Consider the following 17519-nt stretch of genomic DNA (forward strand, 5'->3'; position numbering starts at 1 on the left):
CCCTCCCTGCCCCCATCTTGTCCCTCTTAAATCCATCATCCACAAGGCAGCTAGATTGATCTACCTAAAAAGCAAATCTAAAACCTTCAATGGCTTCCCACTGCCCAGAGATGCCCAGGAGCAGTGTGTATGTCTTTACGTTATCTCCATTCACTTTAATGCTGAGTTTAATGTTTTGTGAGGGTGTGGATGCCTCTCGGCAAGGAGATGATCTTTTGTAAACTAGCGCCTCAACAACCATCTAGAAGCAGACGTTTAACATACCTTGATACGCAGCCTTGGATACTAGTACTAGTATTACTGCTAAAAGAGCTGTGAATGGAATGTTGGTAGTAAACAGCACCGTGTCTCCTGCCCTGATTTCCCCAGCACCAGGGCCTTCTAGCTGCGATTTCTCAGGCCTGCGCTTTCTAACATCTTTCCTTTTTCAGACCCAGGGATTCCTACACTGGTCAGTTACAGCTTCCTACGTCCCAGCTGTGTGATCTCTGTGAAAAGAATCAGTGAATAAATGAGAAGCTCTTTCTACAAGGATGTTAAATGGGGAACTCCCGCTAGAAAGAATATCTAAACATGCACTTGCTGTTTTTCCAGTAGGGGCCCAGGATAGAGCAAATGAAGCGGGGCCACAGGGAGCCCCAAGGCGGGCCAGGGTAAGCTATGTGGCTCAAAGGCAGCAGTCACCATGCTGGCCTGCTTCCTGCCCCACCCCCCCACTCTATTTTTTGGGCATGGGGAGACATTTTGAGTATATGAGTTCACATCCTCCTTGCAAAGACCCCCACTGCTCCCTGTAGAACCGCAGGTTTTGAAGCCTGTACCCTTCATGAGTAGCCAAGGGGCGCCTGGGTGGCTCAGTGGGTTAAAGCCTCTGCCTTCGGTTCAGGTCATGATCCCAGGGTCCTGGGATCAAGCCCCACATTGGGCTCTCTACTCAGCGGGTAGCCTGCTTCTCCCTCTCCCTCTGCCTGCCTCTCTGCCTACTTGTGATCTCTGTCTGCCAAATAAATAAATAAAGTCTTTAAAAAGAAAGAAAGAAAGCATCAGTCAAGACCGAAACCTCATGATCTTGCAGAAGACTCATGAAGGGGCCACACACCCCTTTGCAAGGAAGGGAAACCTGGGCCCAGAGAGGGATAATAAGCTGCCGTGTGAGCAGGTTCATATAGCCCATCACCCCTGGCCTTGGTTCGGCCTTGGTTCATCCAAGGCACACCCTGGGGGAGGCACAAAATAGGCTGAGTCTCTAGGACAAGTAGGGAAGACCAAGGTCAAAGAAGGAATCCAAGAGCCTGAAGTCACAGCAAAGCATCAGTCAGGACTAGAACCAGTTCTCCTGGACCCTCAGCCACCACCCCTTCCCTTGCACTCCCTCTAGCTTTCTTGCCTTTCCTCGGCTCGGCTCTCATATCCCGGGCCCCCAGCTCACTGCCCCAGGCCTCTGTTTAGTCACTAGGCCAGAAGCCTTGGATGATTCCCAGCTGAAAGGCCACTTCCAGCCAGATTCATCAACGCCCCCCTCTACCCTTCACCCCCACCTCCCCCGCAAAGCTCCTAGGCCAGAGGCACCCTGGCACAGCACAGAGATCTGAGAGCCAGAGAATCAGGAGCCGTCTAGACCTCCATCTGCTCCTAACTTGCCCTGGGACTCTGGGCAGGTCCCTTCTCCTCTCTGAGCCTCAGTTTCCCTCCTGGAAAAGGTCAGTGCTGGACAACATGATCCCAGGCCCCCCCTCCGTCCCTGAGGTACTGGGGGTAACTGGTGTCCTAGGTACAGGCTTTATGTTACAGACACCGCGGTGACCTTTGGAGGGGCCCTGCAGGCCGCATCATGAAGAGGGGGCCCAGAGGGGCCTCCCCAAAACCTCCACTGCCTCCCACTGAAAAACAATGAATTTCATTCCAAATAAGGGAACTTACAGCAAAGACCCCGCCATGGCCCAGTTCCGGCTGGTTTATGTTAGCTGGACAAGACTAAACAGACCTTCACATTCTCAGTATTAAGCACTAAAAATGAAAAAAAACAAAACAAAAAAAAAAAAAAAACGACTGTTTGTCTCTGGAGCACGGGGCGAGGGAGAGGTCAGTGCTCCCCTGAGGCCCCCCCGACCAGACCTGGGGGGTAGTGCTGGACTCCAGGAGGTGGGGGTGTTTGGGAAAGGCCACTGGGGGTCAGTACAGAGTAATAGTGCCAAGGGGCCTGGGACCTGGGGGTACAGGGGGCAAGTGGTGCTTTGAGAGGTGAGACCGTGAAAGAGAACCAGACAATGCCAAGGTGGAGACAGGGAGAAAGAGAAATGCAGGGAAGGAGTGACAAGGTCAGAAGACCCTAGAAGAGTACCTACTCCCAGCCCATCTGCCATAACCAGGGGGCTGGGAGGGATGCTAGAGGGGAGGGAAGGGCCTCCACCACTTCCTAGACAATAAGGCACCTTGTTCCCAGGTGCCCCACCTGCCTCCTGCGGTGTGGGCACCACAAACCCCAGATAAGAATTTAATTATTTACAAAACAGAAGCCTGAAGCAGGACTGCTTTCCTGTTTTCCCACGTACCCCCACCCCCATACCTGCTTCCTAGCCTCCCCCCCTCCAAAGGCCTGCCCTCCACCCCTCTACTACCTGGGCCATCTCCTTGCACAGAGGGGTTTGCCACAGTCATCTGACCACAGCGAGAGGCCAGCTTGCCATCCTAGAGGTGAATACACCAGCACTTGGGGCATGCCGTGACCTGCCCAGAGTCACCCATCTATGGATGGCAGAGTGAGGATCAGTGTTACCCACAGCTTGTGAACCCATCTTCAGCAACACCCTCAGGCCACAATGTCATTGGTCAGCTTTGCCTTATTTCCAAACACAGGCAGCCCCATCTTATCTGCTCTCTGTGCACCGCCAAGTGAAGGCCTATCCATTATCTACCCAAACTTTCCTGTCATTCTTTTTTGGGGGGTGTATAATGATTTATTAAATATCTTTAATGAGACCATTATCTGACAAGTAGAAAACAGTAGAATTTGGGGTTTAAAAAAAAAAAATCCCTCAAACTGGTGTTTACTTTGGAGCGTTTCTGTTGTTTGCAACATAAAATAAGACATGTAAGATTCCAGGTGGAAGTTTATCTTTTAAATCCAAAGTGTGTGCTCTGCCCGTTACAGGAGAATCACGTGAATTTAGTCGTCAGTTCCTCTGGATTCTCAGAGCAGCAATAAGTCTCGGAATCATCATGAGGCTTAAACCTGCAACCAGCCCAGCTGGCACAATCTTCTTAGATCTCTTATACCTCACACCCATTATGGTGGCCAGGAAGAAAGCTGTAAACAGTGACAGCTTGACATCTCACTTGTCACTGGAGACATGGTAGGCTCCCTAGCCAGCCAAAAATCCAACAAAAAGACCAGCGATCAAAGATGGAATACCACGTCTCCGCTTATATCCCAAGATGCTACCAAACGTCACAAGGGCCGCATAACCAAAACCGATCAGGTCCATTGGCAGGCAAGGTTGCGATTCTACTGCTGGTGTCCAGAAGTGATCCCCTCTGCCAGCGCCTCCCGATTCCGCCTCCCATCATTCTTCAAAGCCAATCTCTCCTCCAGGAAGCCTTCCCTGACTCTACTCAGCCTAGCTGACCACCCTCCTCTCCTCTGACCTTTGTCAACACCAAGGATCAGCAACACGAGTGCTGTAAGGATGGAGCCACATTCATCCCCAGAGGCTGGCATGAGGCCCAGCACCCCGAGAACATCTGTGCCATCAGGGAATGAATGAGTGAACCAAGAATCCCCACATCACTATTCCCTTCTCTGGCCTTGGCCCCAGAGCCTGGTATACAGCAAATGTCCTTTCAACCAGGGAAAGAAAGAGAGCTTTTGCAGCACTGAGGGGATATGAAAAGAAAAGTATGACTTGCATTCATTTCAAAATATTTGTTGAGCACCTACTGTGTAAGCCAGGCCCTGGGGCAGCAACGCAGTGGGGAGTGCACAGGCCACACGGGACACTGACAGCTGAACAGGCCGTGGAAGCTGGTCAGATCCATGCCGCGAGTGGGGCACAGGGCTGGCAGTGAGGAGGACACAGAAGCCATCTAACACACGTGGGGATGGGACAGGGATCAGGGAAGGCTTCCTGGTGGAAGTGATGTCTAAGCTGGGACCTGCTGGTTGAGCCTAATGATGAGCACAGTAACTGGTATTTATCATGCATTCATGACTCATCAAGCATTCTCTCCGATAAAGGATGAGGGTATGCAGAAGTTAAGCCTCTGGCCCCAGGTAGCACAGGGAGCAAAGACAAAATCTGACTCCCGAGTCCATCCCTCAACCACAGCGCCCCTCCCTTGCCTGTCGTTCCTCTTCCCTCCTCACCCTGGGCTCCCCTGCCATGCCCATGGGGAACTCCAGAGGTCTGCTGGACCACACCAGAGTCCAATGTCCGGGTTGAGTTTCCTATGCCCAGGAGGATCCCCAGGACTCTCAACCTCCAAAGTACCTCGGCCAGGCCCACATAGTGGGGTTCGGAGAGTCCCTGCAGACCCAGACAGAGCACCCCCTCCATCCCCAGACATACCTGGTGGGGGAGGAAATTCACCAGTCTCCTGAGATGCCTGAGTCTCCTGGGTCCTAGGGAAGGGGCTTTGTCCTAAAGGAGAACTTCTTCTCAAACACTAGAGAAAGTGCCCCTGACCTGGGAACTCCCTGTATGGCCTCACCCTGGCTCTGCATTACTCACGGCTCTCCCCGACTTGGGTAGAACAGAGGGGGACCCCTGGGGCAGGCAGGAAGATGCACCTGCCAGAGAGGGCTGTCAGAGGGCTAGGAGGCCACGAGGCACGCTCCCTTGTTCACAGCCCCCTGGGCAAGCGGGTACAGCCATCATTGAGAGTACCCTGGAAATGTCCACCCAACTAGACCTCAGTCTGCTTCTCCAGGAAATAGGGCCAAGACCACCTGTCCCAGCAATCCCTAGGAGATCTGGAGCAAGATCCAGGAGGGAAGAGACAGGGGGGGCCTCACGAAGCTGAAAGACCCAGACAAACATAATTTCTCCCAACAACTTTGGCTCTCTGAGAGCATCCCCAGTGGAGTAACAGGAGAAGGAAATGAGGGAAGGGAGTTAGGGCGGTGGCCCAATATAGAAGCGGATGTTTCTCAGCTGCGTGCACCAGCCCAGCTGGGGGCAGAAGACACAGCCATCCCCACTGCCTCCCTGTCCCTCTACTCTGCAGACCACAAGGGAGAGAGCCAAGCTCCTTCAGATCATGGTGTCTGGTCTGTCTGTACCTACTGCCTAGGCTAAGTGAGAACTGGCCCACTAGGAGGGAAGCTGTGGGCCCAACCCTGCCCTGCTCCCACCCGCCAGAGCCACACACCAGGCCCCAGGGCCCCAGATTTAACATATCCCACTCAGTGTGCTCCCTCTCCCCAGGGCCCCTCAGCACAAGTTAAGATTCGATTGGCACTAATTGGACCAAGCTGACAGTGCCCAGGGCAACTTGAGCACTGTCATCACGGATTTGACTCACCGAGCAATGGCCACTAGTGCCTACGGACCCACCATTAGTGTCACTTTGGGAGGATCAAAAGAGCTTGGATGGTGCTTTGTGAGTCAACACCACTGCCCGGCCATGCTTCCAGCAGAGACCTAAAGCTTACAAGTGATGTCTCTTCCGTCTCACACCCAGGCAAGGACTAGAGCCCAGGCCTCCTGACCACTAGCTCCTGAGTCTACTGGCCCATTCCTCTGCTGCTGGTCCCAGAAAGTCTTCCCCAGAAGTGAAAGGGGGTTCTAGCTCTTCTCTTCCTCCTGGAGCACAAGACCTCCAGCCTGATAATCAAACCCCAAGCCCAAGAAGAGAACCTCAACCCAATCCTAGAATATGGCGCTCCTAGAATATGGAGAACCAAAGTCTTGGCCCCAAGACTCAAAGCTCAACTACAATCAAGAATCCAGGACCCTGAGGTGAAAACTCCCTCCAGGAATGGAACTCTCACCCCACCATGGAAATCAGACCCCCAAAACAGGCACCTCAATACCAAGGCAGAATCTGTCTACAGAAATGGCAACTTTACCCCAAAATAGAACCTTATGCCCTAGGATCTGAAACTTAGCACTAGACAGTAAACCCCCACTTTCAGAGCAAGCCCTGAATCTTGGGAAACTTTCTTCTCAACAACTGATCTAGGTTCTTGTTGTATTTTGTTTCTTGAACACACCCTCAACTTGGGGACCAGACAAGGAGACCCAAACTCTCTAAAACAGTTTCCTTCAGATTTTACAGTGAAGGAACCAGAAGAATCTTATGTAACCAGAGCCTCAGTTTCTAGGAGCGCAGCACCCTGATGCAGAAACTTCCATGTGAGTGGCAATCTGGTCACTCACAGCCTCATCCCACCACTTCCTCTGTGCTCTGGGCTCCATACCAAGGGCTGAGTGGCTAGTTGGTTTCCTCAACCCCAGAGGATCTGCCAGCCCAGCCCAGGAGATGGAAAACCCCTCTGCACCTCTCAGGCCTAGCTAGGCTGTCTCTGCCCTGGAAAGAGATTTCCTCACTCATTATTGGTCTGTTCAGAATTTTTTTCATTTTTATTTTTTTAATTTAAATTCAATTATTTAACATATAGTGTACTATTAGTTTCAGAGACAGAGTTCACTGATTCTTTAGTCTTATATAATATCCAATGCTCATTATATCACATGCCCTCCTTAATGTCCATTACCCGGTTACCCTATCCCCCACCCCACCCCTCCAGCAACCCTCAGTGTGTTTCCTATGTTTAAGAGTCTCTTGTGGTTTGTTTCCCTCTCTGATTTTGTCTTATTTTATTTTTTTTTTCCTTCTTTCCCCTACGATCCTCTGTTTTGTTTCTTAAATTCCACATATAAGTGAGATCATATGATAATTTCTTCTCTGATGGACTTATTTTGCTTTGCATAATACCTTCTAGTTCTATCCATGTCACTGCAAATGGCAAGATTTCAAATTTTTGATGGCTGAGTAATATTCCATTGTACATATATACCACAACTTTTTTTTATCCATTTATCTGTCGATGAACATCTGGGCTCTTTCCGTAGTTTGGCTACTATGGACATTGCTGCTATAAACACTGGGGTGCTGAAATTTTCTACTTCTTCATGATTCAATTTTGGTAGGTTGTATATTTCTATGAATTTATCCATTTCTTCTAGGTTGTCCAACTTGTTGGCATATCATTGTTCACAGTAGTCTCTTATGATCCTTTGCATTTATTTGAGTCTTCTCTCTTTTTACTTTATCTAGCGAAAAGTTTGTAAATTTTATGTCTTTTCAAAAAAAACAAGTTTTACTTTTGTTGGTCTTTCTGTTATCATTCTAGTCTTTATTTCATTTCTTTCATTATTTCTACTCTGATCTTTGTTATTTCCTTCCTTCTACTAACTTTGGCTTTAGTTCATTCTTTTGCTAGTTCCTTGAAGTGTTAAATTAGGCTTTTTGGATCTTTCTTTGTTCTTAATAAATATTTATTGTTATAATCTTCCCTCGCAGAACTACTTTTCTTGCATCCTGTAAGTTTTGGTGTGTTGTATTTCCATTTTTGTTTGTCTCAAGATTTTTTTTTAATTTCCTTTTGGATTTATTCTTTAACCAACTGGTTATTCAGGACTATGTTGTTCAGTCTACAAGAATTTGTAAACTTTCCAACTTTCCTCTTCTAATTGATTTCTAGTTTCACACAATTGTGGTTAGAAAAGATACTTCTTCAATATGTTAAGACTTATTTTGTGGATAGCATATGATCTATCCTAAAAAGTTTTCTGTGTGCACTTTAGAAGAATGTGCATTTTGCCGCTGTTTGATGGAATGTTCTGTATGTGTCTGTTAGGTCTATTTGGTCTAAAGTGTAGTTCCAGTCCATTGTTTTCTTATTGAGATTCTTTTGTTTTTAAGATTTACTTATTTATTTGACAGAGAGATCACAAGCAGGCAGAGAGACAGGCAGAGAGAAGAAGGAAAGCAGGCTTCCCACTGAGCAGAGAGCTCAGTAAGGGGCTCAATCCCAGGACCCTGAGATCATGAACTGAGCCGAAGACAGAGGTTTAACCCATTGAGCCACCCAGGAGCCCTCTTGTTAATTTTCTGTCTGGATAATCTATCTATTGTTAAAAGGGGAGAACTAAAGTCCCCTCTTATTATGGTATTACTATTTCCCCTTCCAGATCTGTTAATATTTGCTTTACATACTTATGTGCTCTGATGTTAGGTGTGTATATATTTACTATAGTTATTTCCTCTTGATGAGTCGATCCCTTTATCATTATATAATGACCTTTTCTCTTTCTTTTACTTAGTCTATTTTTTATCCTGTAAGTAGAAGTACCCTGCTTTCTTTGGTTTCCATTTGCCCGGAATATCTTTTTCCATCCCTTTAAGAGATAACCTTGAAGCTAAGTGAGTCTCTTATAGTTGGGTAGTTCATTGGGTCTTGTTTTTCTATCTAGCCAACCACTCCATGTCTTTTAACTGGAGAATTTAAACTATTTATACTTAAAGTAATTATTCATAGAGAAGGATTTACTCTTGCCACCTTTGACCATTGTTTTCTGGGTATTTTATAGAACCTTTGCTCCTTTCTGCCTGTCTTTCTTTGTGATCTGATGATTTTCTATAGTGGTATGCTTTCATTCTTTTCTCTTTATCTTTTTTTATACCTACGATGGGTTTTTGGTTTGTAGCTACCATGGGGTTTACATAAAACATCTTATCACAGTCTGGGGCACCTGGGTGGCTCGGGCTGACTCTTGATTTCGGCTCAGATCATGATCTCAGAGTCGTGAGATGGAACCCCAAGTGGAGCCTCAGCATGGAGACTGGGATTCTCTCTTTCTCCCTCTGCCCCTCCCTGCTCTCATGCACCCACACACACTCTCTCTCTCAAAAACAAAACAAAAAGCCAACATCTTATCACAGTCGATGTTAAGCTGATAGCAACTCAACTTTGTTCACATACAAAAAGCTCAACACTTTTACTGCTTCCCAACCATTTTACACTTTTTTTTTTAAAAGATTTTATTTATTTATTTGACAGAGACAGACACAGTGAGAGAGGGAACACAAACAGGGGGAATGGGAGATGGAGAAGCAGTCTCCCTGCTGAGCAGGGAGCCCAAAGTGGGGCTCAATCCCAGGATCCGGGGATCATGACCCAAGCTGAAGGCAGACACTTAAGAACTGAGCCACCCAGGCACCCCATTTTATGTTTTTGATGTCACAATTTACATCTTTTTATATTGTATATCCAGTAGCCAATTATTGCAATTATAGCTTTTTAAAATTCTTTTGTCCTTTACCCTTTATACTAGAGCTGTAAGTAATTTATATACCACAACTAGGATATTGGAATATCCTGAATCTGGCATACATTTGGGAATTTTATACTTACCAGGGAATTTTATACTTTCATATGTTTTTATGTTACTAGTTAGTGTTCTTTCTTTTCAAGCTGAAGAACTCTTTTAGCATTTCTTATAAGGCAAGTTTAGCGGCTATGAACTACTACAGCTTTTTTTTGTCTGGGTATGTCTGCATCTCTCATTCAATTCCAAAGGATAGCTTTGCTGGGTAACGTATTCTTAAATCTCCCAACAAAGAAAAGTCCAGGACCACACGGCTCCACTGGTGAATTCTATCAAACATTTACACAAAAATTAACATCAATCCTTCTCAAACTCTCTCAAAAAAAAAAAATAAAAAGAGGAGAAAAGAACCATTCCAAAGTCATTTTATGAGGCCAGCTTTACCCTAATACCAAGATCAGAAAAGAATGTTACAAGAAGGGGCGCCTGGGTGGCTCAGTGGGTTAAGCCACTGCCTTCGGCTCAGGTCATGATCCCAGGGTCCTGGGATCGAGTCCCGCATCAGACTCTCTGCTCAGCGGGGAGCCTGCTTCCTCCTCTCTCTCTCTGCCTGCCTCTCTGCCTACTTGTGATCTCTCTCTGTCAAATAAATAAATAAATTCTTTAAAAAAAAAAAAAAAAAAAAAAAAGAATGTTACAAGAAAAGAAAACTACAGGCCAATATCCCAACGAACATAGATGCAAAAATCTTCAACAAAATATTGGCACACTGATGTTTGATCTTACACCATGATCAAGTGGGATTTATCCCTAGGATGCAAGCATGGTACAACATATGTAAATTAATAAATATAATATACCATATTAACAAATATGTATATAATAAAGATAAAATATCACATGATATCTCAACAGACGCATAAAGAGCATTTTACAAAATTAACATCTTTCGGTCACACTCAACAAATTAAGTATATATGAAATGTCTCAACATAATAAAGGCCATACATGACAAGTTCACAGCTAATCTCCTACTCAATGGTGAAAAGCTGAAAGTTTTTTCTTTAAGATCAAGAACAAGACAAAGGGACCCACTCCTGCCACTTGTATTTAAACAGTGCCAGAAGGACACCTGGGTGGCTCAGTGAGTTGAGCATCTGACTCTTGATCTCAGCTCAGGTCTTGATCTCAGGTTGGTGAGTTCAAGCTGCAAGTTGGATTCCATGCTGGGAGTGGAGCCTACTTTAAAATGTTAAACAGTGCGGGAAGTCCTAGCCAGGGCACTTAGACAAGAAAAAAAATAAATAAATAAAAGGCATCCAAATCAGAAAGGAAGAAGTAGAACGGTCTCTATTTGCAGATAACATTATCTTATGTATTGAAAAATCTCAAGACTCTACCAAAAAACTGTTAGATTGATAAATTCAGTAAAGTTGCAGGAGATGACACCAGCATACAAAAGTCCATTGTGTTTCTATACACTAACAACAAACTATCCAAAAAAGAAGAAAACAAATCTATTTACAATAACATCAAAAATAATAAAATACTCAGGGATAAATTTAACCAGGGAGATGAAAAATCTATATACTGAAAAATATAAAACATTGATGAAAGAAATTGAAGAAGATACAAATAAGCACAAAGATATACCATTTTCATGAATTGAAATAATTAATATTGTTAAAATGTCCATAACGCACAAAGAAATCTACAGATTGAAGGTAATCCCTATCAAAATTCCAACGGCATATTTTATAAAAATGGAAAGTTACAATCTCAAAATTTGTATAGAACCACAAAAGAGGGGCACCCGGTGGCTCAGTGGGTTAAGCCTCTGCCTTCGGCTCAGGTCATGATCTAAGGGTCCTGGGATTGAGCCCTACATCAGGTGCTCTACTCAGCAGGGAACCTGCTTCCTCCTCTCTCTCTGCCTGCCTCTCCACATACTTGTGACCTCTGTCTGTCAAATAAATAAAATCATAAAATCTTAAAAAAAAAAAAAAAAAGAACCACAAAAGATGCTGAATAGCTAAATTGTGAGTCAGAAGAACAAAGATGGAGGCAAAGCACTTCCTGATTTCAAGCTATAATACAAAACTATTGTAATCAAAATAGTATGGTATTGGCATAAGTGCCAACTGGCAGATATATAGATTAATAGAATAAAATAATGCAGAAATAAACCTATGCATATACAGTTAACTAATTTTCAACAAAGATGCCAAGAATACACAATGGGGAAAGGATAAATGGTGTTGGGAAAACTGAGTATCAACAAACAAAATAATTAAACTCACTTAAAATAATTAAAAGGCCTTTACCTTACATCATATACAAAAATCAACCTAAAATGGATTAAAGACTTAAACATAAGACCTGAAACTATAAACTCCTGGAAGAAAACATGGGAAAAAGCTTGACACTGGCCTTGACAATGATTTTTTGGGTAGGATCCCAAAAGCACAGGCAATAAAAGAAAAAAATAAATAAACAAGTAAGACTATATCAAACAAAAAAGTTTCTGCACAACAAAGGAAACAATCAACAAAATAAAAAGGCCACCTAAGGACTGGGAGGAAATACTGCAAACCATATGTCTGATAAGGGGTTAACCTCCAAAATACATACTGAACTCTTCAACTCAAAAGCAAGGAAATAATAACAGTAACTCAATTTAAAAATGGACAAAGGACCTGAAGAGTCATTTTTCCAAAGAAGACATACAAATGGCCAAGAGGTACATGAAAAGGTATTCAACATCACTAGTCATCAGGGAATTGCAAATCAAAACCACAAGGGGATACCACCTCACACCTGTTAGGATGTTTCTTATCAAAAAGACAGATAAGGACATGAGGACATGAAGAAAAGGGACCTCTTGTACACTGTTGGTGAGAATGCAAATTGTACAGCAATTCTGGAAAACACTATGGAGCTTCCTCAAAAAATTTAAAGTAAAACCACCAGCGGATTCCTTGGGAATCCTTGTCTTGAAATCTTTGTCTAGAAGAGAGAGATGCACCGCCTGCGGCTTCATTTCTCAGCCCATTCTTCCGCATTCTGTTTTACTATATGGCCATCCATCCAGTCCCTCCTGCTCTCCCCTTCCTTGACAGTTTAATAATTTAATAAGTACCAAGCCCCAGGGCGAGGGTCTGGGGCTTTGATCTCACTCTGGGAAAACCAGAGCAACCTTGGCCTGTCCAGGCTGATTTATGGCCACCTTTCATGGTTTGTGTGTGAACGCTGAGAGCCAGGAGCCACCTGAGAAAGCCTGGCTAGATCAGGTCTCAAGGCCCCTGGCTCGGGGGCCAGAAGCCAGGTGCACGCACGTCACCCCGCAGATGTCAGCACCCTGAGTCTGCCCACTCTGCAGGAGCCACCTGTGACAGGCAGAGGCAATATCAATTATGGATGGTTTCCCAGCTGGTAGAGATGGAGTTAAGAGCCCAGAGCCAGCCCTGCCCTGCTCACCTGACTCTCCTCCCAGCTCTAAGACCTCAAAGCTTGGGTGGGACGCAGCACTCAAGGGAACACCCACACATGTCTGAACTAAATAAGGCTGGGCTGTGAGCACCTCAAGGGCAGACCCAAAGCCCAGTATTCACGTCTCCGTTCTCCATACCCAGCGCCATGTCGGGCGCCAAGAGGGCACCAATACACCAAGTAGGTCACCCGGAGGCTCCCTGCGTTTTTATTCACACTGATCGAGGCTAAGTGGCACCTGGATGGACACCCTCTCTCTCTCAGAGGCACCTGGATGGACACCCTCCCTGGGACAGACACACTCTAGGCTGACCCATCCCCTGGAGCAGAGCTGCCTTTCAGCGGCTGCCTGCCGGGTGGAAAGAGGGCGAGCCACTGGGGGGGAAACGGAGGTGAAAGCCAGGAGCATGTGGACCTGCCACCGCCCTATTCATAAGACCACACCTCCTCTGGCGGTGTTGTCCCCTGCCCAGCCTCCCCAGCAACCAGGCTGGCATTCCAGGGCAATGGAGGCAAAGAAGACCACACAGTTAAGCCAGCAGACATACCTCCCTTGCCCTTTCCTGCATCCCAGAAAAGATCCCCTCTCCTGCTGCTGCCCCAGCCTGGCACAGGCAGCGTCCGTGACCACAGAAGAGAGACAAGGCAGTGGTCTCTTAATGATTTTCTGCTGAAAGTTCTTTGGCCCAGGGGGTCAGGATGACATCAGCCTGGGATCACTCCCCACCCTCTCCACAGTTAACAGGAGCCAACTCTAAACTCTGCCCTCAAGCATGGGGGCTTATGCCAGGCCCCCTGCCGGGAACAGCCGGCCCTGCTGCTGCTCTCCACACCCAGCTCCGTGCTCTCAGTTAGGGCTGGCACCGCCTCCTTTGGAGAGCTTTTAAAAATATGGAAGATCTTTCTTTCTTTCTTTCTTTTTTTTTATACATGGGCGCTCTTGAGAGAACAAACAGATGGTTACCAGAGGGGAGGTGGGTGAAGGGGATTAAGATACACTTATCTTGATGAGCACCAAGTAATTATAGAATTGTCGAATCATTATATTGTACACCTGAAACTAATGTAACACTGTATGTTAACTACACAGGAATGAGAAGAAAAAAGAAAACCTTGGGAGAGCTTTTTTTCTTTTCTTTTTCTTTTCTTTTCTTTTTTTTTTTTTTTTTTTAATGTCACAATGACATTTAAGGTGGCCAGTGGCATTGAACAGGCAGGGGTCAGGGGTGCCAAATGAATAGCTCCACACCCAATAGGCCAGGAGCAACCCTCTGGGAACATAAAGCCCACCCCGACTCATCCTCAGATCACTTCCCTAGAGAAACCTTCCCAGACCCCAGAACAAGGTCAAGTGCACCCCCGTAGCTCCACAGTTTTCTCTTTCACCGCCCTTATCCAAATGTAACTGATCTGACTAAAGAAACAGTTGACAGAATGAAGTAGTGCTTGGGCCTCAGGGAAGTGGAGTGTAACTCCAATTCCTTAAGTGAGGACCGTGCATGGGGACTTTCTTCCCAACAGTGCAATATGGAAAGGGGGAGAAAAGTATAACTTTAACTTCATAATGAAGAAATCAGACAGGCACTACCTCAACCAAGTGATCAAGGTCAACATCACCAGGAATAAATCATGTTGATTGCATTTACTGTTGATATGTGATGGAAATGGCACTTCACCTCTATGGTCTCGCTCTCCAAAACCTTTATAGCAATCTAATCACAAGAAGAACATCAGAGAAATCCCAGGAAAGGGGCAGTCCACAAGACACTTAACCAGTTATCCTCAAAATTGTCAAGGTCACCAAAAACAAAAAAAGCGTAAGAAACTGTCAAAACCAAGCGGAGTCTAAGAAAACATGACAACTACATATATAAGATGGGCCCTGAAAATATAATGGGGTATCCTGGATGGGATCCTGGTACAGAAAAAGAACACTGGGAAAACGAAGGAAATCCGAATAAAGTATAGACAGTAGTTAATAACAGTGTGTGGATATTGGCTCATTATTTGTCACAAATTTTCCATACTAAAATGTTAATAATGGGGAAACTGGACATGGGGTATCTGGAAACTCTCCATACTATTTTGCAATAATCCTGTAAATCTAAAGCTGTTCTAAATAAAGAGGTTACAGGCATACCTCATTTTATGGTACTCTACTTCACTGCACTTTACAGATACTGAGATTTGGGGGTTTTTTTGTTTTTTGGTTTTTGTTTTCCTGCAAATTGAAGATTTGTGGCAACCCTGAATCCAGCCAGTCCACTGGCACAGTTTTCCAACAGTATTTGCTCACTTCGTGTCTCTGGGTCACATTTTGGTTAATTCTTGCAATATCTCAAACTTCTGCATTATTATTATATTTATTATGTGATCAACTATTGATCAGTTATCATTCAGGGTTGCCGCAAACTATTCCCCTATGAGGTAGCAAACTTAACTGGTAAATGTTGTACATGTTCTGACTGTTCCACCAACAACAATAGGGAAATTAGGCCAGTTGGTGACCCTGCATTGGCCTCTAAGTGTTCAAGCACAAGAGCCTTGCACTTCTCACTTTAAATCAAAAGCAAACAGTGATTAAGCTTGGTGAGGAAGGTGGGAGATAGAGAAAGTGAGGACTCTTATGCCAAGCAGTTAGCCAAGCTGTGAATGCAAAAGAAAAGGTCCTGAAGGAAATTACAAGTGCTCCTCCAGTGAACACATGGATGATACGAGAGCGAAGCAGTCCGATGGCGGATATGGAGAAAGCTTTGGTGGTCTGAACAGAAGATCAAACCAACCACAACATCTTCTTAAGCCGAAGCCTCAGCCAGAGCAAGACCCTAACTCTTCAGCTCTGGGAAGGCTGAGGTAGGTGAGGAAGCTGGAGAAGAAAAGCCTGAAGCTAGCAGAGGTGGGTTCATGAGGCTTGAGGAAAGAAGCCATCACCACAGCATGAATGTATAAGGGGAAGCGGCAGGGGCTGCTGTAGAAGCCACAGCGAGGCATCCAGAAGATCCAGCTAAGATCATTCTGGAAGGTGGCTGCACTCAACAGCAGATTTTCCATGCAGATGAAATAGTCTTCCAGTAGAGAAGATGCCATCTAGGACTTGCATAGCTAGAGAGGAGAAGTCAGTGCTGGGTTTCAAAGCTCCAAAGGACAGGCTGACTCTCTTGTTAGGGACTAATGCAGCTGGAAACTTCAAGCTGAAGCCAATGCTCTTTGACCATTCTGAAAATCCTAGGGCTCTTAGGAGTTATGCTAAGTCTATTCTGCCCATGCTCTATAAAAGGAACAAGAAAGCGTGGATGACAGCACATCTGTTTACCACATGGTTTACTGAATATTTTAGGTCCACTGTTGAGAACAAGCTCAGAAAAAAAAGATTTCTTTCAAAATATTACTGTTTGTTGACAATGCACCTGATCACTGTAGAGCTCTGACAGAGACAGACGGTGAGATTCATGTTGTTTTCATGCCTACTGACACTACCTCCACTCTGCAACCCATAGATCAGAGTCATCTTGACTTTCAAGTCTTATTATTTAAGAAATGCATTTCATAAGGCTGTAACTGCCTTGGATAGTGATTCCTCTGATGGATCTGGGCAAAGTCAACAGAAAACCTTCTGGAAAGGATTCACCATTCTAGATGCCATTAAGAACATTTGTGATTCATGGAAAGAGATCAAAATGTCAGCATTAACAGGAGTTTTGAACAAGCTGATGCCAGCCGTCATGGATGCCTCTGAGAAGTTCAAGACTTCAGTGAAGAACGTAAGTGCAGATGGGGTGGAAACAGCAAGAAAACTAGAATTAGAAGTGGAGCCTGAAGATGGGGCTGAATGGCCGCCATCTTGTGATAAAACTTTAACAGCTGAGGAGCCACTTCTTATGGACAAACAAAGTAGTTTCTTGAGATGCTGCAGAGATTGTTGAAAGAGCAACGAAGGATTTAGAATATTACATAAACTTAGTGGATAAAGCAGCGGCAGGGTTCAAGAGGATTAACTCCCATTTTGAAAAATGTTCTCTTGTGCTTAAAATGCTATCAAAGAGCATGCATGTTACAGAGAAATCATTCTTGAAAGGAAGAGTTAATTGATGCAGCAAACTTCGTCATCATATTTTAAGAACCTGCCACAGCGGCATCTGGCTGGCTCAGTTGGTCAAGCATCTGACTCTTGGTTTCAGGTCATGATCTCCCCAGTCATGGGATCAAGCCCTGTGTCCGACTCCATGCTCAGCAAGGAATCTGACTGAAAATTCTCTCCCTCTGTTCCTCCCCCCACTCAGGCTCTCTCTCAAATAAACAAAATCTTAAAAAAGAAAGAAAGAAAGAAAGAGCCACAATCACCCCCAACCTTTGGCAGCCAACACTGAATAATCAGCAGCCATCAACATCAACCTCAAGGCAAGACCCTCCACCAGCAGGAACACAACTGACCGAAAGCTCAAGTGATGGTTAGCACTTTTTAGCAATAAAGTATTTTTAATTAAGGTATGTTCACTGTTTTTTTAGACAGAGTGCTACTGCACACTTAATAAACTACAGTATAGTGTAAACACAACTTTCATATGCACTAGGAAACCAGAAAATTCATTTGACTTGCTTTATTGTAATATTCACTTTACTGCAGAGATTGGCAGCACAACCCACAATATCCCCCAAGTGTGCCTGTATCAAAAAGAGAAAGAGCAATGGGTCCAAAAT

At 45.0% G+C, this 17519-nt stretch overlaps 1 protein-coding gene and 1 pseudogene across 1 annotated transcript in view; both read right to left on the reverse strand.

Moving 5' to 3' along the window:
• Positions 1 to 17519, reverse strand: part of NEURL1 (neuralized E3 ubiquitin protein ligase 1) — an 80479-nt gene that overhangs the window by 56660 nt on the left and 6300 nt on the right. The gene's annotated exons all lie outside the window — the stretch shown is intronic.
• Positions 3174 to 3485, reverse strand: LOC131830009 (transmembrane protein 14A-like; annotated as a pseudogene).

Source organism: Mustela lutreola, chromosome 4, assembly GCF_030435805.1.
Source record: "Mustela lutreola isolate mMusLut2 chromosome 4, mMusLut2.pri, whole genome shotgun sequence".
NCBI lineage: Eukaryota > Metazoa > Chordata > Mammalia > Carnivora > Mustelidae > Mustela > Mustela lutreola.